This window comes from Pan troglodytes, chromosome 4, assembly GCF_028858775.2.
Source record: "Pan troglodytes isolate AG18354 chromosome 4, NHGRI_mPanTro3-v2.0_pri, whole genome shotgun sequence".
NCBI lineage: Eukaryota > Metazoa > Chordata > Mammalia > Primates > Hominidae > Pan > Pan troglodytes.
In genome coordinates this window covers 20,253,835-20,270,492 of record NC_072402.2, presented here as the reverse complement: position 1 = coordinate 20,270,492, position 16,658 = coordinate 20,253,835, and the positions used below count along the sequence as shown (strand labels likewise).

General features: G+C 45.3%; 1 pseudogene; it reads left to right on the top strand.

Annotated features, from left to right (window-relative positions):
* The first annotated feature begins 12,362 nt into the window (after positions 1-12,362).
* On the top strand, positions 12,363-15,619 carry LOC736183 (putative uncharacterized protein encoded by LINC01554; annotated as a pseudogene).
* Positions 15,620-16,658: the final 1,039 nt, after the last annotated feature.

Here is a 16,658-nt window from a genome sequence, read left to right as displayed (position 1 = left end):
GCAATTTGAGCAAATGAGATGCAACTCAATACCTGGAGCCCCTGGGCCAGAGACTTGGAGTTTGTATATCTGCAATTGTTGGGGTTTTGCCTTCTCTCCAAGAAAGCCTGAGTGAGGATGAAGACAACGGGATAAAGCAGAAACGAGAGGGAGAGATGGATTCCTCCTGACACCATTTGAGCTCCTCCTTCTCCAGCTGAGCGTGAGCTAGCCCTGCATTTTCCCGTTGCTTGGGCTCGTAAATTCTCTTTGTGCTTGAGTGGGTTTGAGGTGGGCATCTTTCACCTAAATACAATGGCAAACTGAGAGGGTACCTTCTATTATCTCTTCACCAGCAGAGTGGAAAAGCAACAGAGTCCTCCTTGTGACCTGAATTATAGATTTCACAGCTCTTTTCAAGGGTTAGCCTCTGTGTTGACTTTTGGTCTTCCCAACTCAGGTGCTTGACTTAAGCTCTAGTCTGAAATTAATTCCACATTTTGTACAATAAGGAGGAAACAGGAGCTGGTGAGGAAGCATCAACATTTTACAATAAGATCGATTTATATAAAATTTGCTAAACATCTGCCAGTGTATCCACTGCCGAGCCTGGATTATCATCTCCAGCATGGAGTACTGTCTTTTTCTTAACAGCATGGGAGCCATTCTGAGAAACAGTAGGAAATAACTTTGTTAAAAGATGGAGAAGAGTCATCTGGACAATGGAAATTAGTATTCTATTACCTTTCAAGTTTGATGAGTATGGGTTTGGGGTTTAGTAAGTAGTAAATATGGTTTGCATGTCTGTGTCTCTGGCAAGAGGATATATATCTCTGAATAGAACTTGGTCAGCAAATATAAACTGCCTTTAGGTTCATATAGTTTGACAAACATGCTTTTCTAACCTGTGGGTCAGATGGAGATGTGGTTCTTTCTTGTTCCCTGCAGACACCCTGGTCTCCCTTTGTATTAGTCCATTTTCACACTGCTATAAAGAATACCTGAGACTGGGTAATTTATTAAAAAAAAAAGAGGTTTAATTGATTCACAGTTGAGCATGGCTGGAGAGGCTGCAGGAAACTTACAATCATGGTGAAAGGCAAAGAGGGAAGCAAGGCGTGTCTTACATGGTGGGAGGAGAGAGAGAGACAGCAAGGGAAGGGGACGTGCTACACTTTTAAACCATCAGATCTCATAAGAACTCTCTCACTATCACAAGAACAGCATGGGGGAAACCACGCCCATGATCCAATCACCTCCCACCGGTTCCTCGCTCAACACTTAGGGATTATAATTCAAGATGAGATTTGGGTGGGGACAGAAAACCAAACCATATCACCCTTCTTCTACATATCCAAAATGTTCCCTACCTTTTCAATTCAAGCCATGTGTGAGATTGGGAAAGTTCTCAATGTGCTTCAGTGATCTTATCTGTAAAATGAGCAGCTTGGACTAGATCAATGGTTCCAACTTTAAAAAAAGGAGTAGAATTCTTTGTTCAAACAGAGCTTACACTGAACCCCCATAAATAAACAGATAAAACTGGAGCTATTGAAATGTGGGTGGGACCTGGAAGCCTCCTTGGTTGGCCTCAAGGATGGCTCTTGAGATAATTTCATGAGCCTTTAAGACTCAGATGAACGGCCAGGCCTGGTGGCTCATGCCTGTAATCCCAGCACTTTGGGAGGCCATGGAGGGCAGCTGACCTGAGGTCAGGAGTTCGAGACCAGCCTGGCCAACTTGGCAAAACCTAGCCTCTACTAAAAATACAAAAATTAGCCAGGTGTGGTGGCGGGCACCTGTAGTCCCAGCTACTCAGGAGGCTGAGGCAGGAGAATCTCTTGAACTCGGGAGGTAGAGGTTGCAGTGAGCCGAGATTGCACCACTGCACTCCAGCCTGGGCAACAGAGAGAGACTCCATCTCAAAAAAAAGACTCAGATGAACTATTTCAGAGCCTCAGACCAGATGTTCTCCAAGATCTTTTCCATCTTCCAACATTGCAGTCCTGTTTTTAAGTGCCAAATCTTCTGTGAAGCCTTTTTAATACCCTGACTCATGCAGATTGCTTCTTTTTCTGTGCCACTTAGCGTTTGTGACTATGCACACACACTGCCCGTGTTTGTACACTGAACCACGTATGGAGATTGTCTTTCTTTGAAGCTTGTACCTCTATGAGTTTCTTTTGGAAACTGACTCAAAACTGACTAGTAAGGTACAGAATGTAACTGAAAGAACTCAGGAAATGGGGAGATAAATTTTGTTCACAGTCCAGGGAAAGGTCTGCCCTCCTGGGGCAAGTCGCCTGTGCTGGCAAATGGTGAGCTGCTAGCCCAAAGCAAATAAAATCTGGATAGATATGAAGCATGGGTACCAGGCACAGATGGGTGGGCACAGACCTAAGGTCCCCATAATTGGTCCGTCTCCCAGATCTTTTTTTCCTGGTGCTCGTGTTGGCCAAGCTGTGGTAGTTGGAAGGCCATGGAAGATGTTTGCATAGCCTCACCTTTCAGCGTCACTGGGCCAGCCACTGCAGTAGATGGTTAGGTTACTACTAAAGACACCATCGGGGGAAAAGCCTGGGCTTGTCTCTACTACCCCACCTGCCTTAGTTGTTTTCTTTCCACTGTGGGTCGAGTTCTGCTTTCCTGAATAGCGGGCTTTTTTACTGTCATCCTCAGTCTGGGGTTATGTGTAAACTTTAGGGAGCTTAGAAACATACCTCACACTGGATGTGATTTTTGCAAGACCAGCCATGTTCAGTAGGACCTACCCCTAGGGCAGTATGTGGTGAACAGGTTCTGGAGGCTCAGGAAGAGACATTATGGCTGGAGCACCACCTAGTGGCAGTGAAGAACAGTGCGTGTGATGAACCAATGATCTTCCCAGTGAAGTGTAAATGGGTAAATATTAAGTTAAATCGCTTTCAGAGATTCCCTTTCTCCAAAAACAATCCCATTTAAAATATGCTTTAAAGCAAAAACTATACTGGACATAATTTTTAGTCTTTTACTAATTATTCCAAATATATATCAGTGTCGTCATAATGAAGACTTATTATAGAGTTCTCAGTGATAAGATGCTTAATATTAGCCTGTAAAATGATTGCTATCATTTACAAGAGGAATTAGGAGAAAGAATGTGCTAATTCAGTGGCAACTCACTTCTGAAAATTATTCAGTTTGCCACAGATCTTTTGGAATATTGAATCTTAGAATCTTTGTGTTGTGAAAAGTCTCAAGGATACACTAGCCCTGTGCTGAACATTTTCTTAGCCATGGAACTCTTTCTTCTAATAAAATCTTATTCTGCCACCTGTATTACCTTCAAACCCTTAGAATGGTCAACAAGGGAAGCCATGCAGTTGTCTATATGTTCAAATTTGAGGTACATATGAGGTATAGCTTATGCTGTGGTCATACTGAGCTTTTCCACAAACCTAATAAAACATATCCAAAAAATTATCACCACTAAAGGAGTCATCTTCAGAGGCAGTACTTTTATGCCAATATAACCACCACTGATCAAGACAATTTGGGGACTTCTCTTTTAAAATTGCCTTTGTATTAGTTTATACTGGTGACATGAAAATCATATTACATTACTTTGGGTCCTACTTGTTTGGAACAAAAAACTGCATTACACAGCTCAGTCGACTTTCTTAATTATCAAATTGATCAGATATCCTCTATTTCTCAAAACTAAATCTTTCCAAAAGGTAAGAAGATGATGGTCATGGATTTTGCAGTACATCTCTGTGCCTCTCAAACTCTGGGAGATGATTTACCCTTGAAAGAGCTCAAGGTGATGACCTTTAAATGGTTTGCAGATACAAGGAGAGAGACAGATGGGCAAAGAAGTGCAATTCATTTTCGATTAGAAAATATTCCTCTAATTTCTAATTAGAAAAGTTTTAAAGTGATATAGAAGGTAAGACTAGGGTGAGTGGGGGTAATGAGAATGAGAAAGTCTTTAACAGGGGGACTGTTAAAAGACTCACTCCTTCAGGATGGCTTTGGTATAATGTGTATGATTGTAGAGACAGACTTGGTTCCTACGACAACAGATGTAAAAAAAAAAGAGGCAAATATTCCTATTTTTTTCATAAAATATCCAACATTTCACAGCAGTTTGCAAAGGTTAAAGTCGGATCTCAAGTTAAACCTGGTGTGTAGCCATAATACTAATCATACACAGTACTCTTTGTTCATTTAATTTAGTTGAAATTAAAAACTTTATAAGTATAATTTTAATAATGAATTATTTTAAATAGGCAACATACATATCAACAATTGGTTTTGAATCTGTGCTTGCTGGCTGAGAAGAGGGGTTAAGAGTGTGAGCTCTGACTTCCCAGGATTGAATTCTAGCTTGACTTTGGGCAAATCACATAGTATTTCAGTGCCTTAGTCTCCAGCTCTGGAAAATGAGGATGATAATAATTGCACCCCCTTAAAAAGTGGTTGTGAGGAATGTAAAAGAACATTTTCTCCTTACAGGAGCATTTCTCAAGGATGGATCATAACTGACTATTGTGTGTCTCAAGGTTGGCTCCAAACCAGCAGAAGCTGAATAAAGAACCATGAACTTGGAATGACTGTGTGACACTAGGCTCTTACTGGTCCTAACTGAAGACTTTTTCCCAACAGCGAGCAATGGGGCTTCTTTTAACCAACTCTATTTACAACCTTAGATTCATTCTGTTCTTTCCAAAGTACTGGATTTCAACACTTAATTAGCAATAACCACATGAACCTACCCTGGCAAGCCCTTTAACAACTCTGAATTTTCCCTCTCAGTGAGCTACTACTTAATTCAGTAAATTTCTCCCTATCCTGTATTCCTGTGGCTAGCAAGTCAATAGACTCAGCTTTTATTTTATTTTGAGATGGAGTCTTGCTCTGTCATTCAGGCTAGAGTGCAATAGCTTCATTTTGGCTCACTGCAACCTCTGCCTCCCGGGTTCAAGCGATTCTCTTGCCTCAGCCTCCTGGGTAGCTGGGACTACAGGCATGTGCCACCATGCCCAGCTAATTTTTGCATTTCTAGCAGAGATGGGGTTTCACCATGTTGGCCAGGCTGGTCTTGAACTCCTCACCTCAAGTGATCCACCTGCCTCGGCCTCCCAAAGTGCTGGGATTACAGGCATGAGCCACTGCTCCTGACCTCAACTTTTAATTTTTATCTATCGATCTAGTCTATTATTACCCACTACTTACCTACCCATCCATCCATTCATCCATCCATCCATCTGCCCATCCTTTTTTTTTGTTTATTAGCTCTGGTCTTTGTTATATTTGTTGATAGGCCCAAGTAAATTAGTATGTGTAAAACTCACTTAAAACAGTGCTTAGCACATGGTAAGCATAATATGTGATAGCCCTTATGATCTAGTAACTCACCAGTATCTTGTGTGTATTAGAACAATGTGTCTCTGTAATATTTTAATTATATCTCTATAAGAGCATACATAAATGACAATATATAAATCTCAATAACAGAATGTTTCTAACCCAAGTTTTAAGTAATGATATGTGTTCAGGAATACTTCATCTGGCATCTAGGGGAATGGTTTGGGAAGATTTTGAGCTTCTCCAGTGGGAAAAAGGCTGGCATATTCAGGTCTAACTTCAGAGTCAAAGTCTTTGAAGTTAATAAATAGTTTTTAATTTTGAATAAAATAAAAACTATTTTTTTTAGTTTGAAGAAAGACTATTCATTCTCCAGCTTATGAACTTTTTTTTTTTTGAGACAGAGTCTCGCTCTGTCGCCCAGACTGGAGAAATGGCGCAATCTTGGCTCACTATAACCTCCACCTCCCGGGTTCAAGCAATTCTCCTGCCTCCACCTTCTGAGTAGCTAGGATTACAGGCACCGGCCAGCACGTCCAGCTGATTTTTGTATTTTTGTATAAACGGGGTTTCACCATGTTGGCCAGACTGGTCCTGAACTCCTGACCTCAGGTGATCCACCCACCTTGGCCTCCCAAAATGCTGAGATTACAGGCATGAGATACCATGCCCAGCCGAACTTAAGAACTTTTGAAAATTATAACTCTGAGCTTTTTAAGGACACAGGGTTAAAAGGTGGTTTGTTGGCAGATGGGCATCAGCAAAGCCTGTTTCGAAAGCTCAGCATGAGTGCACACATGCAATCAGCCTTGGCCTTGCACTGTAAATTTTTAGCAAAGTACACAAGTATGGGGTTTTGTTGCCAAGGAAATGGCTTTGTTTCTCTGAGGAAGGAGATATTGAGGACACTTCTCTGTAAGTGATCACCGAGCAAGGCCATATTGTTTCCCAGACCTGCTGTTCTGTACAACGTGAAGCTCTTCGGTCCTGTCTGTGCTTCTCTGGCCAGTCTTCACTACAGTGGCAGCAGGCAAGCCAGGCTTTTGCTGACATCTACCTTCCCTTTCTACTTGCCTAGGCAATTGTGGCTTGTGTTTGAACTGAACGATGAAGAAAGATCTCAGGCAGTTTTGAGTCAGCCTTCAGGTTCCTCAGAAACTTTAAACACAGGAATCAATGAGGTCACTGAGGTCAGGAACTCTAGGCGCCCCTGCCTCATGCTTGGAGCATCAACTTCTGGAGGTCAAGGGTAGGACTATCAGGGACTGCATGACGAAGATGATAGTAGTGAGAGGTGACAGCGTGCTGGCAGTCCTCACAGCCCTCACTCGCTCTCAGCACCTCCTCTGCCTGGGCTCCCACTTTGGCGGCACTTGAGGAGCCCTTCAGCCCACCGCTGCACTGTGGGAGCCCCTTTCTGGGCTGGCCAAGGCCGAAGCCGGCTCCCTCAGCTTGCAGGGAGGTGTGGAGGGAGAGGCGCGAGCGGGAACCGGGGCTTTGCAGGCGGCACTTGCGGGCCAGCTGGAGTTCCGGGTGGGCGTGGGCTTGGCGGGCCCTGCACTCCGAGCAGCCGAGTGGCCCTGCCGGCCCGGGCAATGAGGGGCTTAGCACCCGGGCCAGCGGCTGCGGAGAGTGTACTGGGTCCCCTAGCAGTGCCGGCCCACCGGCGCTGCGCTCGATTTCTCGCCAGGCCTTAGCTGCCTTCCCGCCGGGAAGGGCTCGGGACCTGCAGCCCGCCATGCCTGAGCCTCCCACCCCCTCCGTGGGCTCCTGTGCGGCTGAGCCTCCCCGACGAGCGCCGCCCCCTGCTCCAGGGCGCCCAGTCCCATCGACCACCCAAGGGCTGAGGAGTGCGGGTGCACGGTGTGGGACTGGCAGGCAGTTCCACCTGCAGCCCAGGTGCGGGATCCACTGGGTGAAGCCAGCTGGGCTCCTGAGTCTGGTGGGGACGTGGAGAACCTTTATGTCTAGCTCAGGGACTGTAAATACACCAATCTACACTCTGTATCTAGCTACTCTGGTGGGGCCTTGGAGAACCTTTATGTCTAGTTCAGGGACATACACCAATCAGCACTCTGTATCTAGCTCAAGGTTTGTAAACACACCAATCAGCACCCTATGTCTAGCTGAGGGTTTGTGAATGCACCAATCCACACTCTGTATCTAGCTACTCTGGTGGGGACTTGGAGAACCTTTGTGTGGACACTCTGCATCTAGCTAATCTGGTGGGGACGTGGAGAACCTTTGTGTCTAGCTCAGGGATTGTAAATGCACCAATCAGCGCCCTGTCAAAACAGACCACTGGGCTCTACCAATCAGCAGGATGTGGGTGGGGCCAGATAAGAGAATAAAAGCGGGCTGCCCCAACCATCACTGGCAACCCACTCCAGTCCCCTTCCACACTGTGGAAGCTTTGTTCTTTTGCTCTTTGCAATAAATCTTGCTACTGCTCACTCTTTGCGTCCACACTGCCTTTATGAGCTGTAACACTCACCGCGAAGGTCTGCAGCTTCACTCCTGAAGCCAACGAGACCACAAACCCACCAGGAGGAACAAACAACTCCAGACGCGCCGCCTTAAGAGCTGTAACACTCACCGCGAAGGTCCCGCAGCTTCACTCCTGAGCCAGCAAGACCACAAACCCACCAGAAGGAAGAAACTCCGAACACATCTGAACATCAGAAGGAACAAACTCTGGACACACTGCCTTTAAGAACTGTAATACTCACCGTGAGGGTCCGCGGCTTCATTCTTGAAGTCAGTGAGACCAAGAACCCACCAATTCCAGACACAGTGGGATCACAGAGAGAGCCAACAGTCCAGGCCATGACAAGCTGGGACCCAGCTCTGCTTCACAAGTAAGTTATTCCTCTTCTAATTGTCCCGCTAGGTGAAATTGATTAATCATTTATTCAGAATCTCCACTTCCTGCTAGTTGTCCAACTGGCGTGGCTGTAGCTCCTTCCTGCAAGGCAATGCTGAAGAAGCTATGGAAGCAAGAAGGAAGCATGGATTCTAAAAACTGACAACAAACCACTTACCCCTATTGCTCTTCTTCCTAAAGCTAAAGGTAAATCTTGGCTGGAGTTGCAAATGGGAATGTTAGCAAATGGGAATAGGAATGGTGGTTCTAATGCTTGGGGCTCACCACCTTCCCTCCCTTATACTCCTTTCCTGATGCAGAGTGCCAGAGTAGCCAATACCCCCTTTCAACAGGAGCTCACAGGACAGAAGAAGGTCAAAACTTAAGGAGGAAAATTACATTAAAAGAAAGATCAAAACTGTACAAGACAACAATACATACCACCCAAAGCAAAAATATTAGAGCAAACAGACCAAGGAATTTTTTTTTTTTTTTTTTTGAGACGGAATCTTGCTCTGTCATTTAGGCTGGAGTGCAGTGGTGTGATCTCGGCTCACTGCAACCCCTGCCTCCCAGGTTCAAGCGATTCTCACACCTCCCTAGTAGCTGGGACTATAGACTATGCCCAGCAGAACCCTAGGACCTTCAGGACACCATTTGAAAATTATTCATGGAGAACATGGCATCCTAGAATGAGAAATCCACATCTGGTACTGTCAGCCAGGGTTCCTAGCTTTCAGCAGAGAAAGAACTTATTAAAAATAGATAGGATAGCATAGCTCACCCCACCCCTAAGAGGGAGAGATGACAAGCTTGGAGATAGGAAGAACGGCCTGGATTCACAATGCAGTGAAGATCCTGCTGCTGCCAGGCACAGCAACTCTGGCTCACATCACTAGACGTGGGACCTGGCTGGGGGGCTCGTACCAGGAAGCCTGGACACAGGACCCTGCTGCTGGGGCTGTGGCTGCAGGGCTTCTGGAGGGTCTGTGTTGCTGAGACTCCAACTGCTGCCCCCACCCACTGGAATGGAGCTTGCCCCAGTTTCTGATTCACAGTCTGAGGCAGGAGTGTCTCACTGGAAGATCTTGCACCACGGGCCTGTACCTTAGTTTTAAAGAAGGCTGTGGAAAGGCATATATGGCATTTTTGTTTCTGTAATTTGAAGTAGCTCTACCTAATAAGACAGAAAATTCTCCAAAAGGAGAAGGAGGTTCAGATGCTAAGGGAGGAGGAAATGATGACAAATGCTTACTACAGGAACTTTGGCAAGTTGCTTTATCTCTGAGCATTATTCCTCTAGGAAAAATAATGGCCCTTCTAAGTCATCCATCCATCCATCCACCCATCCATCTGTTTATCCATCCATAGCAAACATTTAGTAAGAGCTGTTCTAGCTATCTATTGTTTCATAATAAATGACCCCAGCTTCGTGGCTGAAACAATCATTTCAAGGTATCTCATGACTTTTGTTGGTAAGGAACTCACACAGGACTCAGCTGGGTGATTCTGCTCCCTGTAGAGTCAGCTGGAGTCCTTTGAGATATTCAAGTAGCAGCTGATCTGATCTGGACTTGTCAAAATGGCTTTGCCGACTTAGCTGATCCCTTGACCGGGATGGCTGGAAAGCTGGACTCCACTGGGCTCCACTCCCTCTCCATGTGGTCTTAGGCTTTTCCACATGGACTCATCAGCAGGGTAGCTGGGCTTCTTACATGAAAGCTCAGGGCTCCAAGAGACAAGGTTTGCCTTAAGGCTAGGCTTAGAGGTGTCATAATGTCACTTCCACCATACTCAGTTGGTCAAAGCAGTCACAGGTTAGCCCAGATTCAAAAGGGGAAATAAAATACATAGACATCACCTCTGGATGGGAGGCATCAGTGAATTTGTGGTAAGAGCCTTTAATCCACTATAAGAACCAACTATGTGCCAGACAGTGTTAAGAGGGGGAGATATGAAACCAAGACATGGCCCTGTCTTTAAGGAGCTTGCAGTCATACAAGGTTACAAATGAAGGCAGTTAATGAGATCAATGTCAAGAAGCATTGTAAATTGTAAAACAATTTTAATATGAAGGATTGCTTTATCTCTGAGCTTTATTCCTAAATAATCCTAAAACTAGGATTTAACAAATCCCTCTAATGCCCTGAAGTATCAGTTACTATTTGTTGACTGTTCACCAAGAATCAGGCACTCAGCTAAGAATTGTTTTGGTATAATTCTTCCCAATTCTCAAACCAATCTCACTGCATTAATTTCTTTTTATTCTTTTTTTGAGACGGAGTCTTGCTCTGTCAGCCAGGCTGGAGTGCAGTGGCTTGATCTCGGCTCACTGCAAGCTCCACCTCCCGGGTTCATGCCATTCTCCTGCCTCAGCCTCCCGAGTAGCTGGGGACTAAAGGCGCCCCCCACCATGCCTGGCTAATTTTTTATATTTTTAGTAGAAACGGGGTTTCACCACGTTGGCCAGGATGGTCTCGATCTCCTGACCTCAAGATCCGCCCGCCCCAGCCTCCCAAAGTGCTGGGATTACAGGCGTGAGCCACCGCGCCCAGCCCATTGCAGCAATTTCTACATGCCAAAGCCTTGCCCATGCTTCTTGTTTGATGACATGATATCTTGGGTTTGGTCTTATATCAGCACCCACCACTCTACCCATTGATGCCACTTAATAGATGCTTCTTGACATGCCCACGCAGGCCTCTAGCCACTTAAGGAGAGATTTTCAATTTACAGTGACCCAACCAACCACTCGTTAGATGCTCTGATCTGTTCCTCTCACAATTATTACTTTAATTTGCTGTCCTCTCTCGGGCCGTGAGGCGACAAGCTTGTAGGCTGCAAGGCAGACAGAGTTGAAGATGTATTTAAAAGTGCTTATGCGCTATTAGCAAAACTTACTAAATTCCTGCTGTGTTTAGGGAACTAGACCACAGAGCACTGTGAGCCAACACAGTTCCTGCCTCAGAGAATAGTCACCCAGACAAGATTTTAAAACTTTTCATTAGTTTTACCTGATTGATAAAATTAGAATGCAGAAAATCAGAAAAGTAAAAAACGAAAAAGCAGCTAGTCATAGTCTCACTATCCAAAAACGGTGCTATTCATATTTTGATTTATTGCCTTCTGGTTATTTCTTTCTTTATTTTTAGTTTTAAGAAAATTAATACACTTCATTTTTTAGAACAGTTTAAAGTTTATAGTAAAATTGAGCAGCTAGGACAGCTGTTTCCCTCTGCCCTCCTTCCCTGAACATAGTTCCCCCTATTATTAACATCGTGTAACAAAGATCTTATATTAGTGCCATATATTTGTTACGATTAGTGAACCAATATTCATTTATTTATTATTAAATAAAATCTATCATTTACTTTAAGGTTTATTCTCTGTGTTGTACAGTTCTGTGGGTTTTGACGAATGCAGGTCAGTATCCATCATTTCAGTATCCTACAGAATAGTTTCAGCATTTATCTTTTGTACCGTCAGCTCCTACCATCGTACACTCCTGCCTGCAGCTTTTTTTCTTGTTTCTTTATTTTTCATATGTGAGCCTAACACAAGCCTTCCTTTATGCTATTGTACCCTTCCGCCACATGTTTATAAACTCTCATAAACATCATGGGATACACCATTCTATACTTAACCATGCCCCTAATGTTGGACATTCATGTTGATGACAAGCGTTCAATTATCATATAGGATATTTTAAAATCATTTCATGGAAATAGATTTCCAGGATCTAGATAGCATTCAGGGGAAAAAAATAATTTAGAAAGAAACAGCATTGTGTGGTGTCCCCCAGCACCTCCCAGACAAAAGGCTTTTGTCTGAAGGTTGGAGGCCTGTGCTGTCTTGGCCTAGTGAGTGCCAGTTTCCGCATGGCTGCCCCTCACCCTTGGGAAGGCTATGGGGTGAGGGGGGTCGGCAGTGCTGGCCTGGGTCTTAGCTTCCCTGCTCCTGCAGGAAGGTCTGGGCGTCCTCATTCACTCCCTTCTACTCTCATCCATCAGCACCTTCAAACCGAAACCTGGAACTATGGTATTCTCTTTGGCTCTTAGGACGGGTTGGCTTGAAGGGGGAAATATTAATAGCACTGGTGTCGGTGGAAGTGACCTTGAGCCATGTATGATTTTGATAAAACGTGTCACTCTTGTTACCTATCAGGATCAAACTGCATCACGGAAGCTGCACACGATGACACCCTGTCTGGAAAGTTTTTGCCAGAGGGCAAAAGACTGCAAGCAGAATATCCCTTTGCCATTTCTCATGTAAGTGCACACCAGAACTAATAAGAATAATATGAGAATAAGAGTACTTTCTTTTTTTTTTTTTTTTTTTTTTTTTTGCTGTGAAACTGATAACCATAAAATTTGGTATCTAGAGTCCTGGAGTGTAACAGCTCCTTCTCATACATTAGCTTCCATTCATTACCCCACAACAGTTCTGCATGCTAGCTGGCGTTATTGCCACGTTACAGTGAGGGGCCTTGGCGTCTTGGGTTCCTGAGAGATGACATTGCCATATGTGGCTGTTCACGACTGTCCCACAGGCCCTCAGCTGGAATGTGGCAGAACTGGGAGCTGAATCCAGGACAGTGGTTTCCTCATCTGCTCTAGCCAGGAGCAGGCCAGGCCACCCTTCTGGACACAGTCTATCCCACGTGGGGACAGATTGGCCAGCCCCAGCCCGTGGGTCTCAACGCGGCCAGAGCTGCTGTGAGAAATCTTGTTTGTTTTAGCCTTTGGAGTCCTGTCTGTTCTCTGACCTCTGACCCAGAACTGTGTGTTCCAACCACTTCCCAGTCTGTTGTCCTGGCTCAAAACAAAGTGAATGAAAGCTCTTTCCTCAAGCCCTGCTCTCATACTCCAGGGCTCTGTGAAAATGAGTGGTATGGGCACGTGGCTGGTGAGTCACTGTGGCCCTAAAACAAGCGGGAAGATAGAGGGCAGGTCCGGGCCTAGCAGGGCACTAATGGCAGGGAAGCAGGAGGGTCAGCATCAGGAGCCTGGCCTTTGGCCCGCAGAGACCTGAGTCCTCCCCTTACTCCTGAGCTGTGTAACCTTAGGCAGGGAACTTACCCCTCTGGGCCTCAGTTTCCTCATCGGGAAAGCAGGGCTGATCATAGTGCATGGCTTATAGAGCAGTTTTGAGGATTTCATGAACAAAAAAACAAAGGTAAAGCACTTAGCCTTCTGCCTGGCATGAGTAAACCCTCAGGAAACTGTAGTTATTATTTAGTAGCCAGGAAAATACAGAACACTTCATCTGTTGGCTCCCTGGTGTTTCTAGAACTGTCAGCAAACACTTCCACATCACCAACCAGCAGGGCCATTCATCAAACACCTTTGCCTTTGTCTGTCAGGCCTCCCACTTCAACAAGTGTCCCTGGGTTTAAGTCAGTAACCTCCTAGGCACGGAAAGTTGCCTCACGCATGTGACATGCGAGCACGTCTCCAAAGGGGCAGAGGATCTGGCAAAAACATAGACTCGCAACTTGTCTGTTTCCTGAGACACCCACAGTTGGCCTCGTGGAAGTGGTTGACTTCTTCCCATAGCTGCCTGTGTCTTACTTCATCGCCTCCTCCAAGCCCAGGGCCAGCCCTGCCTGGCTGGGGGATCATGACAGTCTTTGTTCCCATATGGGCAAAGTCTTTTGAAAAGAGGGAAAGATCATTAGTTAGCTGTCAGCCTCCAGCGTGGTTAGGTCATGAGTAATTCTTCTAGAGAGCCAGAGCACTGGCAATTCATTTGGTCGAGAACGTTTTATCTACTTGAACGGCGTAGCGAGGAAATAAATGGAACAAGTTATATCAAAATCTCTGTCAACTGAACAATTCCTTACCAATCCAACAAGGAGTATGACGACGATGCCACTTTTCCTACCTTTGAGAGGTCATGCACAGACACCGCACATGCACACACCACATTATACCCCCCCACCACAAATGGGTGTACCCCCTCTCCCCCCACATACTCACTGGTGCACATATACACGCCACACCACATTCTGTAGTGGGGAAAGGATCATGTGCAGCCTTAAGGGCTGGTTTGCGTAACGGGTGCATATTTCTGCTAGTGTTTTTGTTCTTGCAGTCAGGACTGGCCGTTGTCTGAAAGCAAACCTCAAGGACAGGACTTCTGGACTCCGCAGCCACTCCAGGCTGCTGCTCCATCGCATGAATTCCAGCAGGTGGCGCTGCACCCCGCGCGGACCCGGCTTGCCTCTCTCGGCCCCAGGGAGGTCGGTTGATGAGCAGTCGGGAAGTGGGTCTGCGCGCACCCCGCTGCAGCTGTGGCAAACGCAAACGATGACACACAGGCTTGACGAGGGCCTTTGTCAGAAGCAATGGGGATCTGGCGTCACCGCACAATGGAAAACAAAGTGCTTCTGCCTGGCTGGCCAGAATGCACGTTTGCTCACTATTGATGCCGGGGCATTTACAGGCAGAATGAGTTCATGTGAAATTTCAGGATCTGCCATGACTCAGATTCACTTTCTGTAAACCAGAGTCAACATTACATTTCCCTTTACTCTGGGCCATTCCTTGAATTTTTAGGTCACCAGTTGTTTTTGTACTAACTGAAGGGATTTGAGTATTTCACAAGCACCTTATTTTTATTAGCATTTTTAGGGCATTACCAATTTGGGACGGATCTGTAGTGTGAGAGATTGTTGTCACTCTTAGCTCCAAACGTAGGTTGACTTTATATATTATTTACATGTTCAGAATTATACTGTGTAGAAATTCAAATGAAACTTGCAAAATACTTTTCTGGCAGGAAGCCCTGGAGAGGATCGTTCATGGAAACAAGGATGACGACTGGGGTAAGAAATGCAGGTGACTCGTGAGTGGTCAGGGAGTGGAAGAGAAGACGGCTGGAAGGTTTTAGCATTCAGAAAAAAAATGGAGACAACTAGAGTTGATCTGAAGGTTATGGCAGAATTCAATATTGGGGGAAAGAAACAAGATGGGGGTTAGAAATTAGAAACAGCAGAGCTCCACAGGTTGGAAAGGTTGGAAAGGATTTGAGCAAGAGAACAAGAAGGAGCCTGCTAATAGCACCCTGGGTTTACATCAAGAGAAGCACCTGGAGAGAATTAACTCGGGAGGAGGTGGGGGCATGGGAAACCTTTTCATCTCCAAGAGCGGGCAGGAACAGCAGCTGGCCTGAACTTGAAGGTACACCAGGTAGCTTGCCTGGGCCAGGAGAAGGTGATTCTCTTCTATGCCTCTCTCCAACGCCCTGCTTCTGATGCTGCTCCTCTACCTGTATTGAGGGGAAGATACATCCCTAAGAAGTTCCCTGAACCCCATTCTTTGTTGTGGCTAACTGGTCCCCTTGGAATTTTTCTACTAATTTTCAATTCCCCCTCTCACCTGGTGAAATCTTAAATCTTACTGTTCAATAAAAGTTCTTCTACCGAAATTTCTATACCACGTTGAATTTTTTGTGTTTCCTTTGTTTTTAGTTCTTTGGGAGTTTTACTTAGAAAAAAAGCCTCTGGGGACTAGATAAGGAAGGAGACCTTCATGTGGACCCTCTTGAGCTCTGTTTTCTTTCCTGGCCTCACTGGTGTGGGCTCTCTGGCTGCCCTGCTGATCTCTTGCTTTACTGGATTTGGGTGAGGACTGAGGAGAGGGACAGGAGTGTATTCACTGGATACTATTCAGACTAAAGGATTAGATGTCGCAGGTGAATAAGCAAGAAAGCAAACACATAAACAAAACATCTGAACGTTTTCAATCCAAGTGGAGCAGAATTTAGCTTTTCCAGCTAAACTGCCCCACCCCTGGCACCCAGAGAAAATGGTGCTTGTATTGTAATATGTTCTCCCATGGATGCATGCAATATTGTGAGTATTTTTTGCCTTGTGATGTAAATTCTCTTTCTTCCTCACTCAGAAAAACATATTGTAGTTGAAAGAAAAAAAAAGAATTCTGGCCGGGTGCGGTGGCTCATGCCTGTAATCCCAGCCCTTTGGGAGGCCCAGGCGGGTGAATCATCTGAGGTCAGGAGTTTGAGACCAGCCTGGCCAACATGGCGAAACCCCATCTCTACTAAAAATACAAAAATTAGCCGGGCATGGTGGCAGGTGCTTGTAATCCCAGCTACTCAGGAGGCTGAAACAGGAGAATCGCTTGAACCTGGGAGGCAAAAATTGCAGTGAGCCGAGATTGTACCACTGCACTCCAGCCTGGGCGAGACTCCGTCTCAAAAAAAAAAAAAAAAGGAAAAAAGAATTCTGATCCTTTTTGAGTGTGTGTGTGTATGTGTTTTATGTGTGTGTGAGAGGACACAAATTCAAACTGAAACTTTGCTAAGTAGTAGGTTTTAACTGATCTGGATACATCAGGGTAGTGAGAACAGTAAGTCTGGAAAAGAAAACAATAGTTATCAATACACATACACTCTCCCATACATAGAACAATGCCTAGGTCTACTGCATTTTAATATCCGCTGAATA